Genomic DNA, 14,081 nt, shown 5'->3' on the forward strand with positions numbered 1-14,081 from the left:
AGAGTGTATACTAAAAGTCTAGCTTTTTGTATAAACATATAAGAATCGCATTGGTCAAATGCCTACATTTATGCTAAGTGTAGTTGTCCATTTAATTTATATTGTAGATAACATGGTGTGAGAAGACACACAGAAGAACATGTCACTACAAGAAAATTGGGCTTTTACAACACTTAAAAGACAACGCTTTTTTTAAAAAGCGTTGTTATTTTTTTTTTAACAACGCTTTTAGTGAAAAGCGTTGTCTATTTCTTTATTTTCTTACTAATAGACAACACTTTTTTAAAAATTGTTGTCTTTTAGTGATTTTTATAGGTCAACGACAACACTTCTTGAAAAGCATTGTCTATTATCATTTTTTTAGTGTTGTCTATTGTTGAGTTCTCGTCTAAATTAAATCTAGAATGATACAAACCGTTGGATGGAGTTGAAAAACCCTAGGTTTCACTCACTGGCACCCACCTATCTTTCGAAAACCTCCCGAACCCCTCACAACTTCGATCATCTCTCGCCTTCTCCATCACTGTAGGCGTCCCTCATTCTCTTCCTCTACCCGATTGGAAGAGGACAGGCTCCCTCTTCCGCCTCCATCTCATCTACATCCGACGCTAATGCACACAATAGGAGCTTCATCCCAGAATCCGCAGGCCATCTCATCTCCTCTACCATCTTCCTCGCTGTTGACGGCAAAGTCTTCTCACAGAGCTTCCAGATCTGAAAGCCATCTCACGGTGCCTTCATCTTTAGCCCACAGCTTCTTCCGATTGGGAGAGGCGCCACCACCGAACTCTACATCACCCTCTCCTGATTAGTAGAGGTTTCTTCGCCACCACTAGTTTCCTTCCACTTCTCCATTTCGGATTTGAAGAGTAAAGCTTCATCACTAGCCAGCATCCCCTCTCCTCTTCGGATTTGAAGAGGAGAGTTCTTATCTGAACTTATCGTTTGACTGGAAGACCAGCTCACATTGTAAACTTTTTTTGCTTATTTTTAATCACCTGTAATCGTTTTATCAGTGTAGATGCTACCATGTTATTTCTAGATAGGTTAAGTGAATTGGTTTTCTTGATTGAAATTGGCTATGACTGGACGTTGCTTTGGCAGAAAAAGAACTGACACACCCAATTCGGCTAGGTTTGGCCCTAAATTTCTCGGTCTGTTCTAGGACGAGATTTTGAATTCGCAAGACAAGTCTTGTTCTCTTGCCAAGAAGGTAAGTTCATCAGAGTATGCTTGCCCTTTTCTTTCTTAGATTCTTGTTTAGGTGATATGTACCAACAGAAGAAAGTGAGTTCTGAAATTCTGGTTTAGATGCATTTTCAAACTTAGAAATAGTTGGCGTGATCTTGCTGGGATAGCTTTTTCATAGATCACTGAAAAGTTGGTGGAATTTTCCTTCATTTTCTAGTTGAAACATTTAATTAAGTTCGGAATATGCAAGTTTCAAAGAGCTTTCATGATAGAGTTGGAACCAAACCAAAAAAAAATTAGAGTAGCAGCTGTAATAATTAACCTTGCTGCAGAGGCACCTTTTCCTCTGTTCTTTTTGTTATCAGAAATATCTAGGGATTTGTCTTGACAGTCTTATTGATATTATCTTTATATCTTGTATGCCAATATGCAGTTTGTTTTGGCCTTCACAATTATGTGGGGATTCTCTTTGATACTTCTCTTGATATATCTGTTTGTGATATGACATTGTTCTCTTTTGTTAGCCAACTCATGAGTAGCATTTCCTCTCTAAATGAACATGTTATTTCTATTATTCTAACATGCTGTATGAAAATTTATTTGGATTGTAATGACATCCTTTTTTGTTCTTGACTTCTTATCCAGTATTGATGTATGTTCGACAATTCGAACTTAATGCCCATATTGCATCCCCTAGCTTGTCTTCCTATAGATGTTTTTCCTATTTGTAGGCAGTTAGAAATTTCTACTTGGTTCCTTTCTAAAGCAAGTTAAGAAATGAAGCTACCTGTGCACTCTATGAGGTTTCATGAATTTAGGCAGTCTGTTCCACCAACTGAGTTTTTAACCATTGTTTTTTTGGCCCTTTCCTAGCATGCATATTAGTGGATGTATTCCTAGTATGCAATGTAAAACTTAAAATAAAAATATCCTTCTTTGAGAATAAGTTCTCTTTAATTTTCATATTATGATAAATTAATAACACAAATTCCTACTTACATGTGGTCTTATACCATCAAATTTTCTACTTAGCAATTCTGGTATTTGAATATGGAACTTTATTAGCTTCTTGTGTATCACTTCTAAAGGACATCATATCACAGGTAAATTCTAAAGGATACGTTTGATATGCTTGTTTAAGTTGATTACATATGATTTTTCTTCTTCATTGCAAGTTACTTTTATATGAGATATACATTTTCAGTAATATATATATTCTGCATTGCTGATAACGCACATGTCAAGCATACAATTTTTACTTTAAGCCTCTTCTCAAGTGCAACGAGAAAGCCACATATAAACATAGCTAAGTGATGCTCAAAATTGCTTGCATGATGCTCTTTGAGGAGACATTGATAAGCGAAGAGGAGGAAGAAGCACTACTTGATCAGAATATGGAGGATTAAGATGCAGAATATAGAAAAATAAAAGTCCATGGCTGCATATATCAAGAGAGAGGTTCGTCATCATTTATCTCCATTCTCTTAGAAAATTGCATGGGCCTAATAACTTTTCTTTTTTGTTAAAATTTGTTTGAAAGCGGAGAGTTCTCAAATAAATCTAATAACTTTGAGTGATTGGTAAGGATGTTGGATATGTATATGTAAGAAAAAAGAGTTCTTTAATGAATCCAAACTTACGTGTTCCTTAAGTATTTTTTACCTTAAGTTTTTTGATCTTTCACCGATCTATGTTTGTTTTCTTTGATACACAGGTTTGTTCTGCCTTGGTGCAACTTATAGAAGTTCGACCATCATTCCTAGAGGTATATAAAAAAAATTATTTGGTTTTTAGATGGATTTGTTCATATTTCTATTGATTGCCCATATTGGTTGTGTGTTTTTGCCATTCTATCTTAGATGAACATCACAATGGGAAGATGTTGTGGAATTCTAAAATAGTAGCATCAACATTTTTGCTAGCACAACCATGACATGGTAGCACATAGTGAAATGTGGATATTGATTATATAAGATATTGTACATTAAGCCATGAATTTGTTCTCCTTTTTTGGTTTATTAGTTATGTTGTGTTGTTTGTTGATTTAATGCTAAGTAAATTGTCTTGATTCCTACTTCAGAATCTAAGAGTTTATAGAATCTACTAGAGATATTGTTGTTGTTCCATTTTTGTGGGTCATCAAGACTAGCTTACACTTTGTCTTGAATCTTTCATGTGCAGTGCCTTTTCAGATATTTTTGAAGGTGAATGGAGGTATTCAAAAACTCCAGCTAAATAGCTCGGGTATGGATAATTACAGGAGCAACAACTACATGCTATGTGGCACTGCATCCGAACATCATGGGTGTGATTGGGAAGTACTTCGACGAAGAACTATCAAGAAGGTTTTGGGATTTAAGTGAGAATATGGTTAAAGTCAATGAGTAAAGAACATTCAAGTCAAGAGGATAAGTAGCATCTATAAAGATCCTTTAAGTTCATACAATAAGATGTAGATGATAGAAGTTTTCAGTATCTCCTAATTAAAATTTCTTTGTATGCAAGTAATTATGCTTGTTATAAAGTGTATGAATGATAATTTATATATTTATCTTGGTTGTTTATTTAATAATATGTCGTTGATTGAAGTAGATTTATTTTCATTTATCTTTTATTTGTCTTTGGTATTAAAAGATAATAGTTTAAAACCTCTTGGATAATGCTTTTTTATGTGTTGTGAAATTGTTGTCTTTGCTAAAGAGGACAATGTTTTTTATGCGTTGTCTTTAAAAAAGACAACGCTTTTTATGCGTTGTCTTTAAAAAAGACAACGCTTTTTATGCGTTGTCTTTGTAAAAAATAACAACGCTTTTAAAGAGTTGCAAAAGCGTTGTCTTTTCTACAAACGACAACGCTTTTAAAGCGTTGTCTTCGAGCAAACTTTTAACAACATTGCTTTTAACAACGCTTTTTCAGTCACATAGACAACGCTTTTAAAGCGTTGTCTATTAGCTTTTTTCTTGTAGTGTGTTATTAGATCCTTATAAATTATAAATAGTTGCTCACAACTAAGATGGAATGGGATAACCATTGGAGTGGTTGTAGTGTAATTAGGTATTAGTTTATCTTGACTAATAAATTACACTAGTACACTATGAGTGTATTGAGCAGGACAAATTGAGATAGTATCTTTTTATATTGACTATATAAAAGAACAATACCTCTGTTATTATGGAAGTATGTACTCTTAATCATGATATAATAAGAAGCACATATACTTAGTATTTATTTCTTCGATTTATCAAAGGATGTGATTTAGCTCGTTAAATCAATAGGTCCGATAAGTTGGGAAATGATATTATTTATATGGTGTGTTGTTGATAATAGAATGAAACTGTGTCCTAGTAATCTAGGTTGATGATGCCCCCTTGAGGAGCTCATAAGGATTGTCATGTAAACCCTGCAGGTGGACTTAGTCCGAAATAACGATAAGGTTGAGTGGTACTACTCTTGGAGCTAGATATTAATTAAGTGAGTTATCAGTAACTCATTTAATTAGTGGACATTCAATATCTTAAACACATGGAGACTAACACACTCATGATAAGAATGAGCTCATATAGTAATATGGGATTGGTGCGGTAGTGCAATAATAACTCTTTAGTGGAATGAGATATTATTGATGAGCTTGAGTTGGGTGTTCGGGGCGAACATGGGAAGCTCAAGCTCATCGGGAGACCAAAACAAATTCCTCCTTTCGGTCCCTATTGTAGCCTCTTATTTATAAAGTCTTAAATCCACCCAAACCCAACTTTTTACCCACCTTAAGGTGGCCGGCCAAGCCAAGCTTGGAGCCCAAGCTAGGGTCGGCCAAACCAAGGTTAGATGGGTTCAAGTTGTGGTCGGCCCTAGCTTGGAGCCCAAGCAAGGGTGGCCGACCACATTGAATTCAAAAGAAAGTTTTATTTTGTAAAATCTTTCCCTTTATAGAGATCCATTAAAAGGATTTAAAAGGATGATTTTAATAAAAAAACTTTCCTTTTTTAGATTGGTCAGAAAAGGGAATAAGAGGAAGTTTTTATTTTGTTGAAAACTTTCCTTTTATGTTGGTTTTAAAAGAGAGTTTTAAATTTTTAAAATCTTTCCTTTTATAGCTTTCTACAAAGGAATAAAAGAGATATTTGAAATCTTTCCTTATTTGTAGTTATCTATAATGTGAAAGAAAGATTTTAATTTTTTGAAAAAACTTTCCTTTCTTGAAACCATGTTTTATTTTAAATCTTATCTTTTATAGATATCCATAAAAGGATTTAAAAGAGACATATTTTAATTTATAAAATATTTCTTTTAGAACTATCCACAAAAGGGTTTTTTAAAAGAGATATTTTAATTTTTTTTGTTTAAAATCTTTCCTTTCTTGGAGAACAAGCATATGTCGGCCATGACAAGAAGAAAAGGAAGTTTTAATTTTTTGTTTTAAAACTTTCCTTTTTAGTCATTGGCAAGGAATATAAGGAAGTTTTAATTATGTTTAAAACTTTCCTTATTTGCCAAGACCAAGGAATATAAAAGAGAGGGTAGAGGTGCCTCACCTCACAATAATACATCTTCTATTCCTCTCCTCTCTTCCTTGGTGGTGGTCGACCCTTACTCTTTCTCTCTTCTCCTTTGTTTTCCCTCTTGGTGGTCGCGGCATAATTGGTGTGGAGATCCATTGATGGCCGGTTACTTGAAGGAGAAGAAGAAGAGAAGGAGGTTCTCTTGTCTAGCATCCCTTGGAGGAAAGTTGGTGGCCGAAACTTGAAAGGAAGAAGAAGGCTTGGGTGGATTCTCGTCTTGGTAGATCGTCACCCACACGGCGTCCGAGATAAGAAGAGGAATATAATAGAAGATCAAAAGGTCTATAAGTTACAAGAGGTATAAATAGTTATAAGTTTCCGCATCACAACTAGTGCATCCTTTTGTATAGATCTTGTAAAACCAAACACAAGAGGTTATCGATTTTAATTATCATTTTTGTTATCGATTTTCGTTTCGATTTCATGTTTTGATAATGTGTTTCTATTGAGGTCTCTATTGTTAAACCTTGTTTACTGTGAGAAGTTTAAATATCCGATTTCTTTGAAAGACTTTGTCTAGGCAGTGGTGGATGATCTCATGCCTAAGAAGATCTAGTGCCTCGCCACGTTTGACTTGGAAGTCGATCCTTGAAATAGATATTTGATCAACTTCTGTAATATGGTTTAACTTAGGAAGATCACATCGGTTGAACTTGAAGTAAGAATGTTAAGTTTCGTTCCCAATTCAAGTTTAACTCCTAAAGGAAAAATTTGGATTAATAATGTTAAGCATCATTTGTAATCCAAATTTAACTTTAGTAGAACACATGGGTAGCTAGGATAGTTCTATGCTTGTACAAATTTTGTACAGGGGAACTAGGACGGTATTCCGAGTAGCAACCAACAATTGGTATCAGAGCTAGGGTTAGCCTCTGTGTGTTTGGCTTTAATTTATTATGCACATGTCATGCATATTTTAGGCAGGATAATAGTAAGATGTGCAAATATATTAACTCTGTGGTTGCAGGCTCCAACTATTATGGCCTATTGTGATTATGTGTGATTGGACCCTCAGACATGTCGAGGGCATTTTATGTGTGTGCATGATTGTATGTATTAAATACAGCAGGAGTTGTATTAGTTTTAGGATTTTACTTTTTGTTCGATCTAGATTACATGTACATTCCTTCGTGGAATATAGGATCAATAAATGTAAAATTCTATTTTTGTAGCGGATCGTATCTTTGCAAGGCGTAGTGCTATTTGAGGACCAGAGGCACAGCGGAAAAAGAAGCAAGATAGATGTGGCAACTAGACCCGATTGCGGTGGCTAAAGATGGCAGCAACTAGGGTTGGCAGCACACGGAGGGCAGTAATGGAAAAGGCCATAATAGTTGAAAAATTATTTTTCCATATTTATTGCTTTATTTGTTGTGATGTGTGTGTGTGCATGATAAAATCCTCATCTTAAAAAATTTAAGTGGGAGAGGGATTAGTAAATAAATTCCATGGTCTCCATTACTGGTTTGTAAGTGATGCAACAAAGTTCCGTGTTGGCTCTGACCTCCATGTTTCGGTCGATCTGCTTATGGAACACTTTATTCATCAACTTTTGGTAGGTTGCTCCGATATTCTTTAGTCCGGACGGCATGACATTATAGCAATAGGTTTCGTCACCTGTGATGAAACTGACCTTTTCTTGATGTTCTCGGGTGAGCGACACTTGGTGGTAGTCTTGGTATGCATCGAGCATACATATTAATTCGCAGTCCGCTGTGGAGTCCACCATTTGGTCTATCTGAGGCAACGGATAGAAGTTCTTCCGGCATGCCTTATTTAGGTCGCGGAAGTTGATGTAGACCCGCCATTTATTGCTTGGCTTGGAGACTAGTACCACGTTAGGTAGCCAACTCGGGAATTGGACTTCCCGTATATGGCCGGTCTCTAGTAATTTTTCTATCTCCGCTCAGAGGATCAAATTCTGCTTCGGGCTAAAGTTCTCTTCTTCTGATTAACCATTTGGGTGTTCGGTCGGATATGTAGCTTGTGTTGAGCCACGCTCGAAGAAAGACAAGACCATTCGTGCATCGACCAGGCGAACAGGTCATAGTTTCGTCTGAGGCAGGCCACCAACTTTGCTTTTTTTCTTGCTCTCTAGATCGGCTACGATAAAGGTTGTCGCCTCCGATCGGTTCAGATGGATTTGGACCTCCTCCTTCTCATCGTAGACCAGAGTAGGAGGCTTCTCCATGATAGCTCTCACCTCCAAGTTCAGTGTCTTCCGAGTGGCTCGTGCTGCCATTCTAACCATCTTGATGTAGCAACGCCGAGCGACCAATTGATCGCCTCTGACCTCACCCACCTTGTCCCTTACTGGGGACTTGTTCTTTTGGTAGAAAGTGGATATCACCGCTCAGAACTCATTCAGCGCCGGGCGGCCCAGAATGACGTTGTAGGCTGACGGCACATCCACCACGATGAAATTGGTCGTCCGTGTCCTCTTCAGCGACTTGTCCCCGAGTGAGACGGCTAAACGCAGTTGGCTGATCGGTAACACTTTGTTGCCGGTGAACCCGTAGAGTGAAGTTGTCATGGGAAGTAAATCGCCTCGATCGATTTGCAGCTGATCGAACGCCTTCTTGAATATAATATTCACCGAGCTTCCTGTGTCAACAAAGGTATGATGAATAACATAATTAACTATTACCGCTCGGATAATCAGGGCATCATCATAAGCGATCTCTACCTCCTCTAAATCCTACGGGTCGAAGATGATCTCAGGTCCTTCGGCCTTCTCCTTGTTGCAACCGACCGCGTGAATTTCAAGCCACCAAACGTGCAACTTTCTTGCTCGATTGGAATCACCACTGGTCGCCCCCCCCCGGCTATGATTCCTATCTCACCTCCAGCAGCGTTGCTCCTATTTTCTTCCTCTCAAGATGAGGGTCGTCTCCGTTCGACCTGCTCCCAAATAGGACTTGGATTGTTCCGTTGTTGAGATTGATTGTGACGTGATTCGACCTCTTTCCTTTTACCTTCCCTTCACCCAGCTGATCGACGTCTATATCTCCGATCGGGCGACAGTGACTGACAATACTGCCTTCTTGGGACCGGTCTGTTAGCCAGGTAGCAATCTCGGGTATTATGAGTCGTCGACTGATAGAAAGAGCAAAACATCTGGTTCATATTTTGCCCCTGGAGGCTTTTGGGTGTCTGACTCCAACGTGTTGCACGGCATGCGTAGGCTCGTGTTGTGATTGAGTTCCTCCCGATCGGGGTCCTTTAGGAGGTTGATGGTTGCTCGGTTGACGTCGCTCGGACACCACCACTGGTTCGACGGGTGCCTCTTTTTTCCTGACCGCCTGATCTTCTTCTACATTGATGTATTTATTGGCCCTTTTCTATAGATGGTCAACTCCTTTGGCAGTTTCCGAATGAGTGACTAGAAGAATTTTCCTTCAGCGAGACCCTGAGTGAAAGCGTTTACTAATACATCTGAGGTAATTATTGGAATGTCTGCCACCTGATTGAAGTGTTGGATATATGCCCTTAAGGCATCTCGGTCCCTTGCTTTAGTGAAAATTGATTTACGTTTGTCTTCTGGTGGCGGTGACTGCTAGCAAAGTGATGTAGGAAGACCGCTCGAAAGTGTTTGAAGCTTTGTATCGAGCTGCTTGACAAATGCTTGAACCAACGTTGTGACGTGGTAAGGAAGACTTGACATTTTACCCCATCTGTGTATTGATGCAGCGTGTCCACGTTGTAAAACTTGGTCAGGTGGTCGTCGTGGTCGGTCGTCCCATTATATTTCCCAATCGGCAATGGGGTGTAATACTTCGGCAGAGGGTCATTTAGAATCCACTCTAAAAATTGTTGATTGACCCGTTCAGGAGAGTTATCCTCCCTGGGTTTTCTTTTTCTGGTATTTCGAACGGGTGCCTCATCAGAGAATGATCCCCTATCTTTATCCACACGGCCCCTCTGTACTAGAGCCTATAATAGGGCCTGCGCATTAGGGGTTTCCCTATAGGTGTCGATCGACATCTTGTTCAGCTCCCAAGCGAAGTGTTGTTTAGTCTGCCACCCCACTATTGAAGTTGCAGGTTCCTGTATTTGATGATCGGCCAGTTCTTGTTGTTGTTGCTCCACTATCTTTGTCGCCCGAGCTTTCATCAGCGCGTCAAGATCCTCTTACATCACCATTACCGTCATGAATCATCCAGTGTCTTCCATTTTCTCGTTAGAATGCAGGCTATGTTCCCACAGATGGCACCAAAATGATCCTGTCCGAAGGCATGAAGCTGGAAAGACGGGGAGGTGACAGTTTAACTGACTGGATGAAGACCTCGCATCTATCTGCAAAACAAAACCAAATCAGGGAAGGGGTCCTTGGCGTTGGTCCTCCGACGCTCAAGTTACGCGTCTATCTGCAAAACAAAACTAAACCAGGGAAGGAGTCCCTAGCATTGACCCTCCGACGCTCAAGTTAGAAGCAGAACAGGAAAAACATGAGAGTACTAAGGATAAAGATTTTTCTTACCTTTCTTTATACCTAGCATGCCCTTTTATACATTTTCTGGTGACCCTGCATCTTCCCCTGTTTAATGATATTGATTACTGACAGAGAATATTTTTGTCTTGTCTTCTTCTCATTTAATGATAGATGGAGTGTTCTATTTGATTTTCTCTTTCCTTTATTAATTATCCATTCCCCCCCTCTTTTTATCATTTTATCGATTCATTATGTGTATAATGCTAACACCATTCTTCGAGCTAGACGGGTGGCTTGCTCGGCTCGGGCTCCTGGCACGCTTAGCTTGTTCTCCTGCCGACCTAATTAACTATACTTGTTTACTCAGATGGCTGATCGGACAAGGATCCCTTTAATCAACCAATAAACTGATTTCTACTCGGGTGTAGTCAAGTCTTGCTTAAGCTCTGGTGTTGACCGTCTTGACTTTGACCTACACTATGACAATTGACTCGTGCCATATAGGTTCTTCCTTATCGCCGCATCATTTGCTATTTGTAATTTATAAAGGAATATGTTTATCTATAACTTCTTACCAAAGAACATTTTGTTATTTTAGATGTTATATACTTTTTTTAAGATTTTGTGAAGTATTATCGAGCATTGATACATGCTCTTGAACCCCTTGCGCCTCTTGTCGTCCCCTCTTTCTCTTTCCTAGGAAAGGAAATAATTAGATAGGGATCAAATTTCGACGATCATATGCATGTCCTTGGAAAGAACTTTTTCTATCCCTTAATAATTTGATGGTCGACTATAAGTTGATCCGATGATTTACCTTTCTTCATGTAACCTGAGGACGTACTGTAAGGGATGTATAGGGTGAGTGTAATTATTTTTTATTACAGAAGGGCAAGAAAATAATTAAAATGGTATAATCATCTAAGTCGGCTGGGGACTTTTTCACTAGGGATCGAAAGAAATCCCTATCGATTAAACCCTATGAGAATGCACTGACTTACACCTCAAGAGTTACCAAAGGTGTATCTATGGCTACCCGACTGAATCTCTGCATGTACTCTTTTAAAGTCTTTAGGCTTTTGTTTGAGGGTGAACAAATCGTGCAGAGTCTTTTGGTATCTTCGACTAGTGGCAAAACACCGCATGAATATCGCTTTAAAGTTTTCTAAAGACCAGATAAAAGGTGTTCGAAGGCGATTAAACTATCTTTGTGTTGAGCCCGATAGAGTCATCAAGAAAACTCAATATTTGACCCATCTGTATATTGATGCAGTAGAGAGGCATTTTTAAATTTACAGATGTAGTCCTTGGGATCAGTCACACCATTATACTCTCTAATTTGCAGTGCACAAAAATATCTTGGTAGTTCATCTCGAAGGATATTCTACAAGAAAGGAGTAATGATAATAATGAAAAATAATCTCAAATTGATTTCAATTAATTGAGATTTATTATATTTAACATCACAATCAAGATCAGCATCACATTAAATATCAACATAAATCAAATAGTAAAAATAATACTTCCAAATTTATTATATTTATTGCTATGTTTATAATTGTATGTCATATTTAATATTTTCATTATTATTTAGATAACTTGTATAAATAAGCCTATTAGCTCTAATAAATTACAAATCAAAGAAGTATTCTCTGTTCTATTTCTTTCCTCTATTTATTAGTTTCAACATAGTATCAGAGTCATCTTCCCTTCCAATTTTCTTCTTCCGAATTTTTGTTACAATAGCTACAAGAGTTTCTACATGATGGTTTGATATCATCATCTATAGTGCGGCAACCTCGGCAACTTCGACGACGGCAACATCAACTTTTCTTCTCTTTTCATTAACAACTCTTTTTCGTTGACAACAGCAACTTCAACAACGTCAATCGTAGCAAGATAGAGTTACTATTTGTTCGTTTTATTTATCTCTTCATTTTTTTTCTTATTCTTCTTTATTTTTTCTTCCTTCTCCATCTCTGTTCTGTTAAAAAGACTAAAACAGGAAAAAAAAAACCAGAAAGAAAAAAAATAGAAGAAAAAACCAGAAAAAATGGGAAAAAAAAGTAAAAAAACAATAGAGAAAAAAATAAAAACAAAGTGGAAAAAATGTCATCTTTATATTCTATTGAGATTTTGTGTGATCACAAAATAGCTCTTTCCCTTTTCATATGTTTCATTCTTTTTCCGTTAAACTTGACTATGATAACTATTTACTATGGAAATTACAATTTCTTCCGTTACTTTGTGTTCATGACTTACTTGGTCATGTTGATGCTACTTCGTACCCACCTCAAAAAGATGATTCATCGTATGTTATTTGGTTTAAGAAGGATCAATTAATCTTGACTTAGTTAATCTCATCAATTACTGAGTCTATGCTCCCTATGCTTGTTGGCCTCAACACCTCTCATCATGTTTAGGAAGCTCTTAATCATTCTTTTGCATTCTACTCTCAAGCACGGGTTCTCCAACTTCGTCTATAATTGCATTTTGTGCAGCGAGGAGATGGTTCTATCAATGACTGTATACAATCAGTCAAGACCATTGCCCATAACCTAGCTGCAATTGAGCATCCGGTCTCTGATCTAGAACTATTAATGCATGTTCTTGTAGGTTTAGGTCCTCAATCTGTTAGTTTTATTCCTAGTGTGATGACTCGCTTGGATCAAATGTCACTCGAAACACTTCATGGTATGCTATCTTCTCATGAAAGGCTTCTACAAATACAATCTCAAAAGGATGTCAGATTCTCTATCTTTATCGGCACACATAATTAGCAAAGCTCCACAACCTTATCAATATAATTAGCCTCCTCCCCAACATGGTCATTAAAATCAGATTGGAGGTTTTAGAGGCTGAGGTCGAGGTTGAGGTTGAGGTTGTGGTCGAGGGTGCTATCAGATTTGCTTCAACTATGGTCATTATGCTCAAAATTGTTATAAAAGATATGATTCAAATTTTTGAGGAGGACATGTATTATCAAATCGACCCCTCCCTTATCTTGGCAATCTAGTACTCAATTATCTCATTATGGAGCATTCTTACTCTCCATCCCTCCATATTTCGACCGGGCGGATATATATTTCTCGACATATTACTTTTGATGAATCTCTTTTCCCATTTGTAGTTGCTACCTCGGATCCTCCTTTAGATAATCAAGGAACCTATCTAGTATCACCAAGTAATATACTAGAATCCTCACAGATTGCTCCATCAGGATATATTGAACGTACAAGTGGGATGGTATCTTGGATCGTGCTCGATCTCCATAAATTCCAGTAGACTCAGTGGCTAGTGGTGATCCACTCCCTAATTCTAATTCCAATTCGTCTAATCACTCATCTTCGAGTAGCTCTGATGATGATACTCCTTGGCGAATGCTTCCTCTAAGTGATATTTATGCACAATGTCAACCAGTTTCCACTCGTTATCCTCTTCCATGTGCTCTTATTGCTTTTCAAATTTTGTTGAACCTTCCAGCTTTACACAGACAGTTAAAGATCAAAATTGACGTACTACAATGACTACAGAGTTTGATGCTCTTCTTCGTAATATAATCTAGAGCTTAGTTCCTCATATTCCATCAATGAATATTGTGGGTTCTAAATGGATTTACTAAATTAAATATCTTACAGATGGATCTATTGAACATTACAAATCTTGCCTTGTTACTAAAGGCATTAATCAACAACCAGGTATTGACTTCAATGATACTTTTAGTTCAATCGCTAAAATTACAACTATCAAATTACTATTATCTATAGTTGTTAGCTCCAATTGGTCGATACAATAATAAGATATTTCCAATATTTTCCTTCATGGACACCTTGAAGAAACTATTTTGATAGAGCAACCACCTAGATTTATTCACATGCAAATTCCAACACATATGTGTC

The 14,081-nt window shown here is 37.6% G+C and overlaps 1 long non-coding RNA gene across 3 annotated transcripts; it reads left to right on the forward strand.

The window, feature by feature from the left end:
* The first annotated feature begins 433 nt into the window (after positions 1–433).
* On the forward strand, positions 434–3,782 carry LOC121995702. Of its 3 annotated transcripts, none has more exons than XR_006115899.1 (5): positions 434–969; positions 1,105–1,213; positions 2,457–2,649; positions 2,906–2,956; positions 3,373–3,782. It is a non-coding gene; the product is annotated as an uncharacterized LOC121995702 (long non-coding RNA). The 3 variants fall into 3 exon arrangements; XR_006115898.1 differs by having other exon boundaries at positions 437–969; positions 2,541–2,649; XR_006115897.1 differs by lacking the exons at positions 434–969; positions 1,105–1,213 and having other exon boundaries at positions 1,220–2,649.
* The last annotated feature ends 10,299 nt before the right edge of the window (positions 3,783–14,081 follow it).

Source organism: Zingiber officinale, chromosome 6A (genome assembly GCF_018446385.1).
Source record: "Zingiber officinale cultivar Zhangliang chromosome 6A, Zo_v1.1, whole genome shotgun sequence".
Lineage (NCBI taxonomy): Eukaryota > Viridiplantae > Streptophyta > Magnoliopsida > Zingiberales > Zingiberaceae > Zingiber > Zingiber officinale.